A 21,338-nucleotide genomic window follows, 5' to 3' on the forward strand; every position below is an offset into this window, starting at 1 on the left:
CGGTGACGATGAAGTCGGCGGTACGCTCGAGCGAAATAAGTATAGGCAGGTAGTCGGATGCCAATGTTACCATCGGCTGCCAGTTGACGGAGTTTACGAGTTCTGTGCTCACGATTGAGATATCTGGCGAACTGTGACAGCTTCCTACCATACGTGTGGGGGCGTCTCCGTTTATTGTGCAGAACGTCGTTTCTTCTATTTGGTCCGCCAACATCTCACCGCCCGCAAATTTTAATGCCATAGATCGTGATGGGCATTGAAATCGCCTAATATAATGCGATTGTTGCCAGTGAGTAAGGCTCTGATATTAGGGCGGTATCCACTGGAGCAACAGGTGGCAGGAGGGATGTTGATGGTGATGATTTCTAGGTTTGCATCGCCGACCGGATGTTAGGCCTTGACATTCTAAGACATTGTCCCTGCGGTCGATGCCAGGATCAAATATATAATATTGCACAGAGTGGTGTATGATAAACGCGAGGCCGCCTCCATTTCCGCTCTCGCGATCTTTTCTGTGGACATTATACCCAGAGCAGGTCTGCAATGCAGATATTGCTGTGAGTTTAGTCTCTTGAATCGCAGCAATGCGGATGTTGTGCCGCTTCATGAAATCGGCTATCTCCGTAATCTTCCCAGTTAGTCCATTACAGTTTAACTGTAGAATTCTGAAGTGCATAGGGGGAGACGTCGCCACTCTGGGGGTAAGTGACGGGTGACTACGCCTGGGTTGAGGAAGGCCAGGACGCAATTGCTGTTGTGGCCCTGGGAATGGGCGTCCTTGGGAAAACATTGGGGTACCCGGATGAATTGGGTTTGCGACCTGGCAACATGGCGCGATAAAACCCGTCGGGGGGTTGCCGTCGCGGAGACCAGAACATCTAGGAAAGTGGCACCACCCAAGGCAGGAGCTGCATTGGGCGGATGTCGCAAACATATATATTCTGTGCTGGCAAACGGTGCAAACGGAGGTAGGGTCTAAGAGTCTGTTTCCCTGACCTACACGATTGCTGCCGGAAAAGAGGGGGGAGAAGACGGGGGCAGGGGCTGATGCTCAGCATTGCTACCGACTCTACTACGAAGATAGTAGTTATGAGTGGTAGCAGCTGTTTGAGTTGTTGGCGCCGTGGGGCGCGAGCAGCAGCGGGTACTTGTTGTGGCTTGCTGAACAGCGGGGCTGCTGGAAGGTAGCGGAGGGGGGCGCTTAGGTGTAGACTACGGGACGCCCTTGGGCGTGAACAGCAAGGATCCACAAAAGATTTATAAAAGTTACGTGGACGTCGGGTTTTGGGATCAAGCCCAGAACAACCTGTCCGATGCAACCATCCCTTACACGAGACACACTGAACAGAGTATGACCGTCCTAAAAAGATTCTTTTCCGGCAGATGCAGCAAAACCATTGGGAAGCCAAGGACCCTTCTCCTTCCACTACTTTGGATCCGCCATTTGAGCACCCTTGCGCCAACCGTCCACCTCTATTGTGGCCTTAAGATCTCCCTTGAAGCGCAGATAAGGAATCAGGTAGTCTGTTCGTCTTGTGGTTGATGACGCTATACTACTATGGCCGTATGGTCGGTGCTCAAGCTGCCCCGAGGCACCGAGCCTGGTTGGAATGTAAATACTATGAGAAAGAGAGGGCGATAAGCCCCACTTACACCCCAGCATTCTTTTACATGCATAAAAAGCCGTTGAGGCCTTCTCACATTGAGCTTCCATGGTAGCCCACTATCTAGGATGATTCCTAGATATTTTGTGCAAGGTTTCTATTGTAGGGTCACCCCTCCTAACTTAGGCCTGGTCCAATTTGGTACCTTGTACCTCTTTGTAAACAAGACCATATCCGTCTTCTTCTCATTGGCTTTCAACCAGAAATTAGATACCCAGGTATGAATATCCCGAAGCGCCAGATCCATCAAAGTGCTAATCGTTGGAAGGCACTTTCCACTTATGACAATTCCAACGCCATCTGCGTTTGCCGTTAATTTTACGAGTCCCTCATCGAATCGCAAAAAGCACCTTGGTAATGAGGGAAATTTTCTTGCATCCCATTATACTTACAAGCATTGGTCGAAGGAAAATGAACGTGTTATCTTCAGATTTTTATAATAATTTATTCTTCCAAGTCAAAAGGTTATTTTAAATTAAATTGTGTTGCCTTAAATAATTAAAAAGATTTTCCCTTCTATCTAAGTTGGAATTGGAGTTCGACTCCTCGATTTCCTCTTCAATCTCAAAGGAAACTGCATCGTCCATTTCATTTTCTTCAGCGTCACACAAATCGTCATGGGTGATACAAATATTATGCAAAACACGCGCACTGACAACGATGTTGGTAATCGTCTGCAAATCTGTTTGTTCCGTAAACTTCATAAGTCTTCGGAAACGTCCTTTAAAAAGTCCAAACGTATTTTCAACAACCATTCGCGTTGAAGAATGGATTTCGTTAAATTTTCACTGACTTTGAGTCAAATTTCCGTAGTCTTTATATGGAGACACCAACCAATTCGTCGTCGTATAAGCCGAGCCCCAGTTATAAAATATGAACCTGCAAACATTTGTTCGTGTAGTCTGTCGGCATCGTTAAAGAGTTTGGATCTTCTCAAAACTGTGTAGTCATGAAGTGACCCAGTCTCGCCACAGGTTCAGGATGTGGCTACACCAAACAAATTCTCTAGTTGGCGAAATGTCACGCTGTTGCTAATATACCAGATATACATGTAAATGGATTTCTTGGGTGTGATACGTGATCTTCCAACACCAGACTGGTCAGCAACAAAAGAAGATGTGGAATACCTCGCTAGAGAATTCAAATATTTTTTTAGTTTATAAATGTATTTACTAATTAAAAAAGGTTTTGTTATTACTGGTAAGATACACCACTGTTTCACGCTTGAGTCTCATGTGCGCTTTGAAGTCCATCCCGCTCATCGCATCAAGCGTGCCTTCGAAGTTGTTACACCTCTCATGCTGTTCATTTTCGCTTTCCGAATCTTCAGAGGATGAACTGGAGCTAGCATATACGGCCTCCAATATTTCGTTCACCACTTCGCATACATCATTTTGCTGGCCAACGGGCAGGGAAACAAACTAGACAATAAATAAACACTCTATTTAATATTTACAATTAAATAGAAATATTTACCAATGAATCGACAGGATTACTAATTTTTTTCGTTTTTCTTTTAAAATTTTCACAAACACAACATTTATTTTGACACCTGACACCAGTGCTATGAGGCAACATAATCAAATTGTTTAGCTAGTTGGAGCATTTTTTTCGAGCTCGCGTAATAAAAAAAAACTCCTATATTCAAAAATAGGGCACTATTGTGAACGAGCGAATGAAATGAACATACGAATGTGCAGATAAACAAAAATAAAAAAATAACAGCGTGGCGGCAGGGTGACATACATACAAACAAACACACGCATTTCATGTATTTTGTTTTTGTAATTCTCTGGTTGAGTGTCAAAAACATACTGCGCTAGAAGTAGAAATGTCAAAGCAGCTAAAAAAAAGTAACCATCTGTATGGTTTTGCCATAATGAAACTGTTTAGCTAGTTGGAGCGTTTTTTCGAGCTCGCGTAATAAAAAAAAAAACCCCTAATGATGAAAATGCAAAATTAGATACATACATTAATACATACAAATATTATTCTTACGACTAGCTGCTTCTATTATCTTCTACTGCGCTTTCGGCTTCGCCCTACGTTGTTGTTGTTATTGCTGCTACGGATGTCTTCGGTTTTGGCTTGATTTGATATTTACTTTGTTTTTATGTGCTGTGTTTGTTGATACTTATCTTTATCCTTTAGTTTGATTTTACCTTGTGTTACCACTATTGTCCTTACTTTTTGAGTTTGCTTTATTCTCTAATTTTTACTTTTTGTTACTGCCAAGGCGATTTCATTACAGGTGGTATTATCCCATCAGCTGATTGCTTTTTCTTGATAATTTTCCATACAACGCCTTGTACTGCAACATGTCAGTTAATCGAAATCAATGAACATTTTCTTTTGACTTGACATTCTACTTTACGGCGAATTGATTGAATTCGCTTTGCCACCACCTAGTATAGATTCGCCTTGCTAGTATAGATTCGCCTTGGTTACTGCTGATTTGATTTTCGTTTTCACTTTGTCATGTTTTGTTTTCTGTGTTTACTTTATTCTCTAATTTTTTCTTTCAGTTTGTCGTTACTGCCGATTCGATTTTCGGATTGCCGTTAGGACGCTGGCTTGGCTTTGCATTGGCTTCGCGGAATTCAAAAATTTGCCGGCCATTGGTATATATGTATGTACATTGGTATATAATTATGTACAGATGGCTTCCTCGCTTTCTTATGGAGATAACTGTACACTTTCCAACAACTTTTTCCACCGGTTTTCTTCCGAGAAGGCTAAACATTTTTTGTATACGTGCTTAAAAGTTTTTGAAAACGTTTTCTACACTTCTATGTGGGTACACTGTACCCCTTACAACCCTTTTTCCACTGAATTTTCTTGGAGAATATTTCACATTTACATACATAGGAGCGTTAGCTTGCACTTCCTCCAAATTCACTTTACATACAATTTTCTAATAAATTCATTTCACGCATTTTGTCCATGACGCTCCACTATACAATAAATGTATGCGCACTCGCCCGTTCTAAACTTTTTATTTTCCAATTCTAAACTTTTTATTTTCACATCGCACGCGCGACCGTTCTTAGCATTTTTTGTTCACCGCGTACTTATCAAAAATTTGGCTATTTTTGCTCGTAGTACAACCGCGGTTGAGCCCCCAATTTTGTAGGACTTACCTTCTCAAGCCCTATTTCCTTTTATTCACACAACACTGTTTATAAAAGTAACACATTTATTTATAAGAATATTTAATAGTAACATCTAGGTTTTAAAGGTTAAATTATATTAATTTTAAGTTACGAATCGATTTTCGTGTGCAAACGAATGCGATTTTAACGGCTGACGAGAGATTAACGACTGACTCTTCTTTATGTTCTTTGTTCATTGTGCGCAAGCCGTTCACTTCGCCGTGGTGCTGCCAGCCTGTCTGGAATAATTCCCACATAAATTCCAGAGTTGCAGAGCACAACAAGGACATGGCAAAGTGAAGTGAATTGAAGATTCAGCAACTGAAGAAGGAATTGAAGAACCATGTATTGAATACAACCGGCAATGAATCCGAACTTCGGACACGACTACGAAAGTTTATGGAGTCGGAGGGAATCAATAAGGAAGAGTATGTCTTTCAATCTGATGGGGAAGAGGCAACAACAAAAATGGAAGATAAAAACGAAACATCACAGACTTGAACATGATATTGGCTGCAATATCTGCACAAACGTCGACAATAGCATCTCAACTGGAATCACAGAACACGTATAACATCCAAGATGGAAGCACAGAAGGCACGCATTTCAGATATGTCGTCGCAAATGTCATCTCAACTGGAAGCGCAAGAGGCACGAATATTTGAAATTTCGGCAAAAATTTCTTTGCCGGATATAGATCTGGTACGTTCCGGCACCATTAAGGTACTAACCCGACCATCTCGGGAACGATTTATATGACCACATTAAACCTTCTAGACCATCCCGCTCTCCCCACCCCTTAGCTCCATGAGGAACCTGAGGTCGCCAGAGCCTCGGCTGTTAATGAAACAGCACTTGCCACGGGTAGGTGAGGTTGCAGAATCTATATATTGCGCTGGAAACCCCTTGAAAGGGTTGCGCTACACAACCCCTTGAATTTGTTTGGTGACTAAAATCGCCTCTTACGACAGGCAGACCTGGCTCGGGTATATTCTACGCCCCCTAACCCTCTGGGGTATCATCTCAGCTCTTTGCGAAACTGGAAGAGCAGGATGCAAAAATTTTACAGTTTGGAGTAAGCAGAAATAACGGCGCGGGTGTTTAGGCCGATGTCATAGGCATATGCCAGTAATTCCACGCTTTTATAGAATATTGTAACGAACTAGGGAAATTCCGCTTATTCCAAACCTTCTGCTTCGAATCGCTAAACTGTTGAATAAATAACTCCAATATTCAATAATGCAAAATGGTCTTTATTAGACTACTTCACAATAACACTTATACTTCACAACCAATAGCGTGCTTAAATCAAAACTGATTAGTCATGCCTCAGCTTGCCTGCTTTTATACTCTCGATTTCCTCGTTCAACCATGTCTCCTAAGGTCTAGTAATTTCGTGCACTTCATGCTTGGTTACCAGTAATATATATGTATATTTGTAGTTTGTATCCACATGCGTGTGTATATGTGAGTACTACTTCTGCTGATGATGACATGCGTTTGTGAGTATCTCTGCTGCCTTGTATGTATGTGTGTACATGATGATTGATTTGTTTACGTACATACGAGTGGCTGCTTAGTATCGGATTAGTGATGATAATATTCGTCACAATATTGTTCCAGAGCGGTTAAGTTCTGCAGCTAATATAATTTCCTCCAGCAAGAAATCGCATCCGTCTGTCGTCGAATTTTTGCTAAAATTTTCGGGCGTTATTCCCTAGCAGTTCAAGCTCCTCGCACTCACGATTGTCTGCCTCCGCTTTCTTCTTCTTGAAAAGGCGTCTCGCTTCCCTTTTTAACTCGCGGTAGCGTTCACATACTCCTCTTGTTGCGCTCGCTTTTAACGTAGCCCTGTAGGCACCGCTTTTCTTTCGGTTGCAACGCGGCATCTTAATCGCACCAGTTGTTTTTCCGCGGCCACGGTAACAAATTTTTTGCTCGGCGGCAGTACGAAGTGCTATGGAGATATGCTCCCACTGCTCCTGCATTCCTTCAAACTGAGTTAAGCTCTCAGAGAGCAGGTGTGAGAGTCGATTTGCGAAATCATTGGCAGTGTTTTGCGATTGCAGCCTTTCGACGTCTAGCTTTCCTTGTGTTTTTTCTTCCTTGGTTTTAGCCGCGCAGAGGCGGGTGTGTATATTGGCTGCGACGAGATAATGGTCCGAGTCGATGTTAGGTCTTCGGATCGTGCGTACATCTAAAACACTGGAGGCATGACGTCCGTCTATCACAACGTGATCGATCTTATTGCGAGTATTTCGATCGGGGGACAACCATGTAGCCTGATGTATCTTTTTATGCATGCACCTCGTGCTGGAAATGACCATGTTTCGAGCACCGGTCAAGTCATAGCGATGTATAGAGCTGATAATAATCGCCACACTGGCCTCCACCTAAGTCTTATCGTCCCGATCAGACAAATCTCTCGATATAACCGCTGCTAGCCTTTCCAAACGTACCACTCTTCTATTTCGTGGTTGCCCAATTGTTTGTATGTGGTAGACGACATCACTGATCCGCTTCACAACTTTGTACGGCCCTTCTCAGCTACACTGAAATTTTGATGGAACACCTTTCCGCCGGTGAGGGTTGTATAACACTACCAAATGTCCCTCCAGGAAACCTTCCAAACTGCTGTTCTTGTCGTACCTGCGTTTTATATACTCATTATCCTAGTTCGTTGCCTCACACTCTGTTTTTTGGCCTATGGACAACTTCGAACAGCTTGAGCTTGAATCCGTATCGTCTGGCGTCGCATGCTTATAAATTAGGCCTCGTCAGTAGCGCAGATGCAGAAAGTGCGAGCTGCAGGAATAAACATTTGAGCACGCTCTCTGTCCGTTTCCTGCGCTGCCAGTTCAAGGCTCCAGCTATAAGGGGCGGCAGAGTTGCCACATCTCGAAACAGCAATTAGGCTAGGTGCTGAAAAACTTCTAGTATTTGCCAAGAGGACGGAGTTATTCCATAATATAAGTCCTTGCACCTGATTGGGGTTTTTTCCCTTTGGTTGTCAAACAAATTCTGGTAACACTTTCGACGCATCCAGTCTATGTGAGTCTTTATTGACCGGCGGGTTCAACCTAACCCAACCGAAGGGGCAAACGCTTTAAAGGCATGAATACTGAATATACCATGAGTATTTGAGTGGAACATCAAACTTTCTTTCTTAAATTCTAGGGATATACTTATTTCATATATTATATACTCCCAGCCAGAATTTTTTTAAATTTTTTATCAAATAATATTGAAATATCATACCCTAGATATTAAAACCCATCTTTAAAAGTATTTTTTACTGGAAAATTATTATATCTTCGTTAGAAAAATGTACCCAAAATGTGATTATTATTGAATAATAATTAATGATTCATATTTTTAAATACTTTCTATTCATCCTTCAACTCAACAGTTTTCCTTACCAGTTACAAGTAAAATTATAAAGGTTCAGCTTACGTAAATCATAAAATGTATTAGCAGTGCTTCGTCCCATTCACTGGGCACGACCACTCACAAATAGTCATCAAAAGTCCTCTAACGGGAGTCAAAGGAAACTGGCAGTGTAAATAGGGGCGGATAATAGAGAGATTGTTTTTAGAGGCGTAGGTTAAATACAGACCTGTTAAATTTGAATTAGCATTAGCAATCAATTAATTAGATGCCTATTTTAATGGCCAATGATTATTGCAATTGTTTTCCGAAAAAATCATTTACTAATTGATTACCATTAGAAAAAAAACAAAAAAAAAATCATGATTTTTTCCGATTATCGATTATTTTTTATTATTTTTTGATTATTTTTCCACTTTGTTGAAAGAAAAATTGTCGTTTGTTGCATGCACGGGATAATTTCTACATTTTCACGTTTTGAGTAAAAAATATTACTGCCGGGCTAAGGAATCTTGTGTTTGATGGAAGAATTAGAGGGGCGGGGGAGGGGCGTGGGTGTATCTAGTGGGTACTAAAAATGTTTTTCGGCAGCAGGTAGCAGGTTAGGTTAAATCGTATTATTTTTTTTGTCATTAAAAAGTAGTAAACCGATAATATTCCCACATTCAAATACATACATATAACCCACTCATAATGGACATGTTTAAACCATTTATATAATTTCATTTTTACTTCAAAATTGTTTTTATGCCCCCAAAAGCCTCCCCCGCGGCCGGGCCTGTACTACACTCATTATATAAAATAATGTGGGATCGAAAACGCCGGTTTTTCTAATTGCCCAGACAATATGTAAAAAAATGTTGCATTAATAGGTTGGCGTCCAAAAGCTTTCATTTAGCAACGATCTATGGTTTCATCCTTATACTATGTTCAAACAGAAAAATAAATTGAGGCAATTTCGACTTAAATTGAGTCGTGTTCATACAACTCAATTTAGCTTACACAATAGTAATTTCATAGCTGGTTGGCTCATCTCTACAGCAACAACATACCTTTGTTCAGACTGTCAAAATGTGCGTGTTTGTATTAGGCGAATGGAATGGATTGAAAACATAAAACTTTGAAATTTTTGTGTGTTATAAGAAAATGTGTTCAATGTTTTGGTTTAATTTTGAGTTTGCCATCCTCTTTTGACAATCCCTACTCCAGTGAAATGAAAAAAATAATATGAGCTGCTGAGATGAGCCAACCATACAGTTCCGCCGTGCGTAACTGACGTTTCTATTCAATAAACACACTTTACAAGGTTGCATTTACAGTTTGAAACAATTTATTAAGCACTTTTTTTAAAAATGGCAATTTATTATTATGATTTGTTATATGATAAATTGCATAATAAATTACCCAAATGGTATAAATTGCCAATTTGGTGTGTGTTTGTACATAGTATTAAGTCTAGTCAATTTTGTTATATCCAAATTAAATATATCCACTATTTTGGACTACGTTATGGCTATGCACTGATTATTGTGTACATACAAGTACATTTGTGGATGTAACGGTATATCGTGAGCGCTTATGCCTAGAGCATATAGATACATACATATCCACCTACAAATTATCATGTCTATAGATGTATCCCACGAATACTTTGCGGGGAGTGCGTATTGTTTTACGACAAAACAATATGCTCAATTAATATGTGTGAGTAATACTACTTAGGTTGATAGCTTAACTTCCAACTGGAGCGATCCTCTAAGTTGTCATTCATCATCATGATCAGTTGTCTAACTAAAAGTTGTTATATCCCAGATAAACTTATTAACATATATCCATGTACATTAGGTTGAAACTTCTTTTTATTTCCTTATGATTACGTCTAGGATATTTCTTATAAAATTTTAAGTTTTGCATGGTGAGCTGTATTTTTATTACTAGCAATGGAAATTCCAAACACATTTATTTGCCTATCATACATTATCTTTCGAACATGGTTGGATATTTCCCAAGAATATATATACATATACTAGAAGACCCGGCAGATGTTGTTCTGCCCTAAATTTGGCCTATCTGCATACATTTTAATAAGCTTTTTCTGTCTGACTCTGACCTCCCCCCCTACCCCCCCCCCCCCCCCCCCCCCCCCCCGCTCTTTACTTTTTCCTAATCCTTTTATTCACTCCTCCCTCCGTCTTTTTCGCTTCATCTATCTCCATCTTCGGCTCATTCTATCTCTTTTCTCTTCTCTCAATTTCTTCTCATCCTTCTGCATCCCTTATTGCCTATCTCCGAGTCTCGGCCCCAGCCCTAGTCCTAATCCCAGTCCCAGTCCGTCTCTGGATAATATATTACTCTGTACTAAAGCACTCATCAACAGCTTTCATTTGATATCCATATTGTATAAACACTGTCTAGGCATTCACTGGCCCACGTTTTGGCCTATATCTCGAGACCCTGTACGTCGATCGCAACCAAACCTATGTAGTAACCACCGCGTGAGGTTTACGCAACTTGTTTGAACAAAATCGACCGACGCATTTCTTCAAACACCGGCGACTAACTAACACACATTTTAGCCTCTCTTATTATATTGTAACGAATTTACTTGCAAATCCTCTTATTTTCCCTCCACCTAAGTCTGATGGTCCCGATCAGGCAAATCTCTCGATCTAAACGCTGCTAGCAGCGCCAAATGTACCACTCTTCTATTTCGTGATTTCCCAATTGCTTGTATGCGGTAGATGACATTACTGATCGTCTTCACAATTCTATACGGGCCTTCCCAACTGCACCGATATTTGGATGGAACACCTTTCCGCCGGTGAGGGTTGTATAGCAGTACCAAATCTCCCTCCCGGAAACCCTCCGAATTATTTTCCTTGTCGTACCTGTGTTTCATCTTACTACTAATTATCCTGGATCGTTCCCTCGCACTCTGTTGCTTGGCCAATGAACTACATCGTAGAGCTTGCGTTTGACGGATTGGCTTCGCATAATCAGTATCGTTCCCACGTTTCACAACAGTAGTGCACTCCGGCTTGAAACTACCCTCGCATTCTTTCTCGGAAATTCGTTGCTTCGTTTTCCTGCGTCTTTTAGGTTTTGTCAATGCCAGTGTTTCTCTCGCAGGTACGTTTGATTTTGGTTTATTTGGCCCGTTCGACCTATTAATCTTTGCCTTTGACTTCCGTGGTTTTTGTCGAGTCTTCTCCACCAGTACTCGATTACTACTGAATCCTTTCTGCAAACTGAAGTTAAGTGGTATATCCTGGTTCTTGTAACGCATCACCCTTTTCTGCATATCGATCTTGATGTCATGGTCAACCAAGAAGTCCACTCCCAATATGACCAATACACTCCCATGACCTTCCCAATTAAGACTTCACAGATCACTTCTCCCCGGACTTGGTTATACTCGCCAGTGACCGTACGCAACCTCGCTGCAGGTAATGACTTTACTCTCCTGTAGACCAAATCAGATCGAATCAAGGAATGAGATGCGCCCGTATCTACAGTCAGTACATGTTCTTTACCATCCACATTCCCTCTGACGGTGAGACTGCTCGATTTTCTACCAATTTGCAACACAGATATCACAGGGCATTCAATAGCTGGATTTAGCTCTCGATCTCTACCTCTTACTCGCTCTTGTTAATCTCCTCCAGATTTGTGTTTACGGCCACCCACATTTTTGGAACTATTAGGACCAAGATCGCAATGACGTGCAATGTGACCGGGCTCCCCGCATTTGAAGCATTTGATAACTTTTTCACTCCGCTTTTGCGACCCTTCCAGCGCCTCCAATATTGCGTCTACCCACTCTGGCCTATCTACTTCCACACGGCGTGCTTTGAAAACTGGCTTACACAGAAGCGACGCTGTTTGCTGAATCAGAGCTTGTGACACTGTTTCTGCGAATGTTGGCTTTGGGTTTGCGTATGTAGCTCGCTTTGTTTCGACGTCCCGTATGCCATTTATAAAGCTCTTAATCTTTACCCTTTCAGTGTATTCCACGGGTGCGTCCGCATTCGCTAAATGTGCTAGCCTTTCAATATCCGACGCAAACTCCTGCAAAGTCTCGTTAGCTTTTTGGTAGCGGGTTTGCAATTCTATTTGGTAGATCTGTTTCCTGTGTTCGCTTCCGCATCTTCGTTCTACAGCAGCCATCAATGCTTCGTAACTGTTACGTTCGTACTCTGGGATGGTCTGTAGGATCTCAGCAGCTGGTCCTTTTAAAGCCACGAACAATGCTGCAACTTTATCTTCGGCATTCCAGTTGTTCGCTGCTGACGTCTTCTCAAATTGAAGCTTAAATACCTGGAAAGGAACAGAACCATCAAACGTTGGTGATGTTACCTTCAGCGTAGACGCTGAAGTGATTGGACGGTTCAATTGTAACTCCTGAATCCGATCTTTCAAAGCATCCATCTCAGCCTCCATTTTATCTTGTCGTTCACTAAACCCCTCCAACTGCGATGATATGCGATCCTCTTGCGCTTTCAACTGCTGAGCCAACTGAGATATCATATATGTCTTCTGTTCTTCCAGTTGCGATGCCATATATGGCTTCTGTTCTCCCAGTTGAGATGACATTTGTGACGACATTTCTGAAATACGCGTTTCTTGTGCTTGAATCTTCGATGTAATTTGTGTCGACATTTCTGAAATACGCATTTCTTGTGATTCCATTTGAGATGCCATATATGTCTTCTGTTCTGCCAGTTGAGATGACACTGTCGATGTTTGAGCAGATATTGCCGCCAAAATCATGTTCAAGTCTGTGCTCGTACTGTCTGCGATGTTTCGGTTTTCTCCTCAATTTTTGTTGTTGTCTCGTCGCCATCAGGATGAAAGAGATCATCGTCCACATTAATTCCCTCCGACTCCATTACCTCTCGTAGCCGTGTTCGACCTTATTGCCGGTTGTATTCAATCCACGGTTCTCCAACTCCTTTTTCAGTTGATGGATCCTTAATTCACTTAACTTTGCCATGTCCAAGATGTATTCGCAATCCTCGGAATTTATTCAACAATTCCTCTTCTGACACCAATTGTAACGAATTTACTTGCAAATCCTCTTATTTGCCCTTTTGCTCAGTTAGTATCACTAAACTGTTGAATAAATAACTCTAATATTGAATAATGGAAAAATGGCCTTTATTAAAGTACTTCACAATAACACTTATACTTTGCAACTAGCTGGCTTAACAACCAAACTGATTGATAGTTCAAATGAAACTCTACTATTGCCCGACAGATTACGTGCTTAATCAATAACCGCTTGATAGCTCAACTCAAACTGAATTCCAGCGTCTCTACATTTGTTGCCTTTTATACTCTCTGATTGCAACGTTCGCATCTTCTAGGCGCTTCCAGAATCTACTAGTCCATCAGGTCTCAAACTTCTCAGCTGTGAATACAATTGCACGATTTATAGCTTCTCTCATTGCATACTTTCAGGAGTATCTCAGATATATGCATGTGTTTGTGCATTGACTCTCCGCTGCTCGTATACGTACATTGTGTAGACGCAATTATTGTTTCGTTTATGTAGATACATAATGATTGATCTATGGATGTGAATTCACGTCACTGCTTAGCATAGGCTTAGAGATAGCAGCACCCGTTAGTTTTGCTAATATTCGTAACAATATATATAGATTTTTATTTTTCACACTTCACTATAATATTAAAACGAAATGCAGATTTCCGTTGCTTTTAAAGAATTTCTCACGCATAGTTTTCGTAGCACTACGGATAGTTTAATGCATTATATAACAAGTAGCGTTCTAACTGGGTCAGATAAGATATCTGCATGTGTTTGTGCGTTGCTTCTCCGCTGCGTGTACGAACATATGTGTAGACATAATGATTGAATTATTGATGTACATACAGTCACTGCTTAGCATCGGCTTAGGGATGGCAGTACCCCTTAGTGTTGCTAATATTCGTAACAGTATATTTATTTATCTAATATATAAATTCTTCTGTCACGGTGTTAGAGGCTTAACTCCTCCGAAACGGCTGAACCGATTCTCATGAAATTTTGTGAGCATATTGGATGGGTCTGAGAATCGGCCAACGTCTACCTTTTTTTCGCTATGTGCTTAGGGTCTTGAGATCAAAACGTGGACCCGGGTACACCTAGAATGTGTTTATACAATATGCATATCAAATGAAAGCTGATGACGAGTGCTATAGTACAGGATAATTTTCATACCCCTGGGTGACTACGGTCTCGAGATATAGGCCAAAAGGACCCGGGTACCCCTAGAATGTGTTTATACAATATGAATATCAAATGAAAGCTATTGATGAGTGCTATAGTACAGGATAATTTTCATACAACTGGGAGGCTAGGGTCTCGAGATATAGCCCAAAACGTGGACCCGGGTACCCCAAGAATGTCTTTATACTATATGGATATCAAATGAAAGAGTTTGATGAGTGCTATAGTACAGGTTAATTTTCATACAACTGGGAGGCTAGGGTCTCGAGATATAGCCCAAAACGTGGACCCGGGTACCCCTAGAATGTGTTTATACAATATGGATATCAAATGAAAACTGTTGATGAGTGCTATAGTACAGGATAATTTTCATACAACTGGGAGGCTAGGGTCTCGAGATATAGCCCAAAACGTGGACCCGGGTACCCCTAGAATGTCTTTATACAATATGGATATAAAATGAAAGCTGTTGATGAGTGCTATAGTACAGGATAATTTTCATACAATTGGGAGGCTAGGGTATCGAGATATAGCCCGAAACGTGGACCCGGGTACCCTTAGAATGTGTTTATTCAGTAAGGATATCAAATGAGAGCTGTTGATGAGTGCTATAGTACAGGATAATTTTCATACAACTGGGAGGCTAGGGTCTCGAGATATAGCCCAAAACGTGGACCCGGATACACCTAGAATGTGTTTCTACATTGTGGATATCAAATTGAAGCTGTTGATGTATGCTTTAGTACAGAGTAAGTTTTACACCACTGGGTGACTAGGGTCTCGAGATATAGGCCAAAACATGGACCCGGATACCCCTAGAATGTGTGTGTATTATGGATATCAAATGAAATCTGTTGCTGAGAGCTCTAAAGTTCATTGTGATATTCGATTTAGTTGCATCAACCTGGCAAAACTGATAAATATGCATGCGAAGCCGAAATAAAGACAAGAATTAATAATACCCATATACCTATTTACATACGTCCTATTCGATTTGCCTGAAATTTCGTATATAAATTTGCCTATATTAGTATTTACGATGCTTTTTTCCGGGAAGTATACCAGAGACGGCCACCGTGGTGTGATGATAGCGTGCTCCGCCTACCACACCGGATGCCCTGGGTTCAAACCCCGGGCAAAGCAACATCAAAAATTTTAGAAATAAGGTTTTTCAATTAGAAGAGAATTTTTGTAAGCGGGGTCGCCCCTCGGCAGTGTTTAGCAAGCGCTCCGGGTGTATTTCTGCCATGAAAAGCTCTCAGTGAAAACTCATCTGCCGTAGATGCCGTTCGGAGTCGGCATAAAATCATGTAGGTCCCGTCCGGCGAATTTGTAGGGAAAATCAAGAGGAGCACGACGCAAATTGGAAGAGAAGCTCGGCCTTAGATCTCTTCGGAGGTTATCGCGCCTTACATTTATTTTTTTTATACCAGAGACGGACTGCGACTGGGATTTGGACTAGGACTGGGATTGAGACTGAGACTCGGAGTGGGACTGGGACTGAGACCGGAATGGGACTGGAACAAAATATATGCCACCCTCTGGGACTGGCAGTAAGAGATGAAGAAGAAGGAGAAAAACTTGAGAGAAGAGAAAAGAGAGAAGGAGACTGAGAAAGAGATAGAATGAGACGAAGATGGAGATGAAGCGAAAAAGACGGAGGGAGGAGTGAATAAAAAGATTAGAGAAAAGTGTAGAGGGGTAGGGCCCAGTTAGACGGAAAAAGCTTATTAAAATGTATGCAGATAGGCCAAATTTTGGGCAGAACAAAGTCTGCCGGGTCTGCTAGTTTATATATATATATATATATACAGGACACAGGCCCCACAGATAGGCGCAGTACATCAAAACAAAATAAAATAATAATAATTATCTACACAATACAAGGGGTTGATTAAAAATCGGGTCGCAAGCGTCTAAGTTTTTGCAGTGATTATTGAAATCATGACAAATGCCACGAAATGGCTCATATATTTCGAAGTTCGATCTGCATGTAATTATATGCAGTTGTTGAAAATATCTAGACGGTCTGACTGGCACATTGAAATTAATTTCCGCAAGCAAAAATGGGCTAGCTATCATCCCTCTTAATAGTTTTACTATAATTAAGACATTAAGCATCTCGCTACGGCTCTGTAATGTAGGCAACTGTAATAGTTTTAACCGGCTGCAGTACGGCGGAAGATTCCTTGACGTGTCCCATGACAAGTGTTTCAAAGAAAAACGCAAAAACTGTTTTTGGACCGTTTCCAGTTTATCGCAGTGGATATGATAACGTGGGCTCCAGATTATCGAAGCATATTCCAATATTGGCCTCACCAATGATGTAAACAGAGTTTTAGTAACGTACGGATCAGTAAACTCCTTAGACCACCTTTTCACGTACGACAAAGTACCTTTAGCCCTATTAACGAAAGTTTCTATATGTAATCTAAAATCAAGCTTAGGGTCCATTGTAACAACTAGGTCAGTGAAGTTGGTGACTTGCTTAATAACATAATCTCCAATCACATGTTCATGGGATTTAAAGGTTTTCCGTGTAAAACGGATGAACTTACACTTCGGAAGGTTTAATGACATGAGGTTTACATTACACCATACAACTACGCTGTTCAGATCCGACTGAAGATGTGAGCGGATAGGCCTAATAAGTTTCATGTAATACGCATACATCAACGGCTTACAGTGCTTCAAAATACTTGGTAGGTCATTAATGAACAGTAGGAATAACACTGGTCCAAGATGGCTACTTTGTGAAACACCAGAAGTTACATTGATAAATTTGGACCAACAGTTGTTAAAAATGACTGTTTGTTTACGTTTATTCAAATAAGAAGAAACCCAAGAGAGAAGTAAAGGAGGAAATCATAGCCGTTCGAAAGCCTACTGGAGCGACTCGGGATTTTTTCCCGACCAAGGGCTGCCATTTCAGTGTCACCCCGTTTAATTTGTTTCGTCCCTCCCACAAATTGTCATCTCCGAAGCAGATACTTGCAGCTGGAATGCTCCACACCCTCCTGCTCCGGGATGGTATTAAACATAAACCCGTCCCCAAACGGGGTTCTGCTGCATATATCGCAAAAGGATTTATCTCAGACGGTCATACTATTGCCAGTGTGTCGCGTGTAAAATATGGTTGCATCGTTTGGTCTGTTCTGGGTTGTCTACAAACACTTTGTGGCTTCCTGCTGTTCGCGTCCAAGAACGTCCCGCGGTTCACTCGCAAGCGTACCTCCGCCACCTTCTAGCAGCAACGCTGCACAGCAGGCCACATAAACTGTCCGCTGTAGCCTCCAGCTAACTGTAACCCATCACTACAATCTACGTAGCATGGACAGTAGAAATGCCGAGAATCAGCTTTTACCCCCGTCCCGCCCCTCCTTTTCTGACGCACGCATTCGCGTAAGAAGGAGTCATCAACTCTTAGTGCCCCACACCATGTGCTCCGTATGCCAGCTAAAAATATTTATAATCGCGACATCCGTTACCCGGAAAGATCGCAGAGATAGCTTACTACATGAATAAAATTAATATCCGTATAGGCTTATAAGATGACCATCGTGGTCATCTGTATGTCCATTCTGGGGGACATGGATTTTTGCCATGTATGATTAATTGAACATTGAATATATTTTGTATATATAATTGTATTTACTAAATTAAAAGTATTAATATCGATACAAATTGATTTATTAAGAATATGTGTCCGTTCTCTTTGAATGCGCGTAAAACTCTGGCGTCATTCAATCTGACAATTGATAAGGTAACACTCATTGTGAATGTTAGGTGTGTAAAATAAGCATTGTTTGACATTTATGTTTCAAGCAACACTTAAACACAAGGGTTACCTTACATCATCCCCTTTGGAAAAGAAGATTTGGCCAAATTCTTCTTTCCCAAAAGTGATGGAATTTTTATCTAAAAAAATTTTAACAGTATTTTAAAAGTTTAAGTCTACATCTATGTCTAAATCTAATTTAGGAATTAAATTCTAGAGTCTAGTTCTAAAGTAGGACTTAAATTTATGTAATATGATTTTTAAAAAAATATTTTTTTTTTTTGTATTTAAGTATAGTTTAAGCATTAAGTTCTTAAGGTTTAATCTTGACTTAAATTTATTTGATTTCATTTTCTTTTTCTTTTTTTGGTTGCGGGTTCGAATCGAGCTCAAGGCCTAACAATAATTTTTTATCATTATTATTGTTATGATAAATTTTTTCTTAATTGAAAAAATTTTTAAATTAGAATAGAAGAAAGAAAAAATTTTAGACAACTGCCAAAGCTCGTTGTATAGATCCATTTCGGGAACTGCTAAATTCCTTCATCGGCAACGTTTAGGCGCCGCTGCTATAGCCATTCAGCCACCACAGCGGTTTTTTGTTTGTCTTCATTAATCCTACTTCTATTCTGGTTCGTGCCAATTGATATTCACACCACTGCGACATCTGTTGCAGAATAGCTGTGAAAGTTGGACTTGTTTGTTGGCAATGCTGCCATAGTGTCATATTTTATTGACACTTTTTTTCCCCGTGCTCTGGGATGTATTAACAATTTTTGTTGTTATATCGGCCTACTGATTTTAAGATCGCGGGTTCGAATCGAGCTCAAGGCCTAACAATAATTTTTTATCATTATTATTGTTATGATAAATTTTTCTTTCTTTTTTTCTCAAATTTGGAATGAATTTTTATTTCTAAGTTAACAGTAAGAATTAATTTTAAATTAACTTTAAATTTAAATAATTTGTTTTAATTCATCTTTCGTATTCTATTTTTACGTACTATTTTTTCCTTTTTCGTTTCGTCATCAATTAACGTGACGTTAACACCGTCAATACCTATTACGGTATAAGGACCAATATAGATATTACTATGCTAGTCGCGGGGTTCTTTTTCAAGCAATACCTTGTCAAACACTTTGACAGATATTGGTTGTGAACTTTTGTTATATCCGGTTTGATTTTTTAATTTGTATTCTGTAACGGCTTTTTTTGATAATGCGTGAGTTTTTTGAAAACGAAATTTAATTCTTTCGAATAGTTTTCTATGTAATAAATCGGGTCTATTTTATCAGTTTGCAGTTCATTTGGTAAATTACCTGCTTTGCTAAAGACTAATTCATATGGTGAGAATTTATTATCGAATACTGTGTTTGTTGTTGTGTTATGAGAAAAGTGAAATATTTCAAGTAAACATTCCAGTCGGAAAAATTAGGATTTAGATAAGATCTTAAATATTCATTGAAAACTCGGTGGTATCGCTCTACTGTGCCAAAAGTTTCATGATGGTACGCTGTGGAAAATTTGTGTTCGATTTTTAATAGTTTTGTTAACTCTGAAAAAATTTCATTTTTGTATTCGGTACCTAAATCAGTTTTAATTGTTTTCATAATGCCATATATTAGTATGAAATTTTCAAAAATACCTGATGCAACCGTTTTTTCACTTTTAACAGGTATCGCAATCGTTACTAAGTATTTGCTGAGATCGCATATAATGGTTACAGCGAACTTGTTACCATTATCGGATTGAGGTAAAGGCCCTATAGTGCCAATAACAACAATTTCGAATGGCTTACAGGGTGTTTCGGTTAGTACTAAAGGTTATTTTGTTTTAGGCTTTACCTTGTTTAAAAGACATTTTTCACATTTTTTAACAAATTTCGCTATATCGCGCGTCATGCTTTTCCAATAGTATTTGGTTCTTAGTTTTGCATAGACGTTTTTGCTACCGAAATATCCTCTTAAAATTGGATCGGTATGGTAAATTGTTATAAGTTTGTGTTTTTTGTCTTCATCTGTCACAGTTTCTACGGGTTCAGTTAGGATGATTTCTAAATGTTTTACAATTTTATTCCCAGTGGTTTGCAGATCTGATATCGAAAAATATTTAAAAAGATTGTAATTTTTCTGCGATTCAATTATATAAATATTGCGCTTGCCAGCTTCTTTTTGGAGCTTCAAAAGTAATTCATCTAAATTTATTATTCTGTTAGTACACGCAATCTTAATTAACTCAATTTTTTTGTGTTTTAAATGCGCATTTATCTCTAAATTTGTAATTTTACCACTCTTATCATAACTTATTTGGGATTTTACTCTGGGTATTTTCATTTCATATTTCATAAACTTGTAATTTTATGTTTTCCTTTTCTTTTTCTTCTTTGCCAATTTGTTGTTGCGCTAATTGTTCTTGTTTTGCCTGTGATCTAGTCTGTATTGCTAAAATTGATTTTCCTGAATTTCTATTGTGATGCGAGAGAGTGCATCTGCGCCTACGTTCGTTTTACCTTTTATTATGTATTCAATAGTGAAGTTGTATTCTGATAGCTGAAGCCTAATACGTGAAAGTTTTGAAGAGGGGTATTTCATATTAAACAAGTAAACTAATGGACGATGGTCGGACTTGACGGTAAAGTGTGTGCCATAAACGTATGGTCTGAATTGTTTGATTTCAAAAAATATAGCCAAAAGTTCTAACTCAATTATTGATTTTTTTTGTTCTGCATTATTAAATGATTTGGACGCGAAACAAATTGGTAAGTCAATGCCATCTTTATTTTGACTTAAAATGGCACCACAACCAATTTTTGAAGCGTCGATTGTAATTATAAATTCCTTTTTGAAGTCTGGGTATTGGAGAATTTGAGGAGAACTTAAAGATTTTCGAAGTTTTTCAAATGCTATATCACATGATTCATCCCATTTAAATTCCACTCTTTTCCTACTAAGTTTATTTAAAGGTGCTGCTATTTGAAGCAAAATTTGGTATGAACCTTCGATAGTAATTGGCGAATGCCACGACTCGTCTTACTGCATCGATATCACAAGGTTTCGGATATTTCTTTACTGCAATTATTTTAGAATCATCGGGAAGTAGACCTTTTGATGAGCATTTTTGTCCTAGAA

The 21,338-nt window shown here is 39.7% G+C and overlaps 1 protein-coding gene and 1 long non-coding RNA gene across 2 annotated transcripts in view; one reads left to right on the top strand and one right to left on the bottom strand.

Annotated features, from left to right (window-relative positions):
* LOC137238468 (protein VAC14 homolog) overlaps positions 1–21,338 on the top strand; it is a 122,364-nt gene that overhangs the window by 27,478 nt on the left and 73,548 nt on the right. The gene's annotated exons all lie outside the window — the stretch shown is intronic.
* Positions 2,644–3,278, bottom strand: LOC137245633 (uncharacterized). The gene is made up of 3 exons (XR_010951367.1): positions 3,141–3,278; positions 2,863–3,085; positions 2,644–2,795 (listed from the first exon to the last, which is right to left on the bottom strand). It is a non-coding gene; the product is annotated as an uncharacterized lncRNA (long non-coding RNA).

The sequence above is a fragment of the Eurosta solidaginis genome, chromosome 1 (genome assembly GCF_040869045.1).
Source record: "Eurosta solidaginis isolate ZX-2024a chromosome 1, ASM4086904v1, whole genome shotgun sequence".
In the NCBI taxonomy this organism is placed as follows: Eukaryota; Metazoa; Arthropoda; class Insecta; order Diptera; family Tephritidae; genus Eurosta; species Eurosta solidaginis.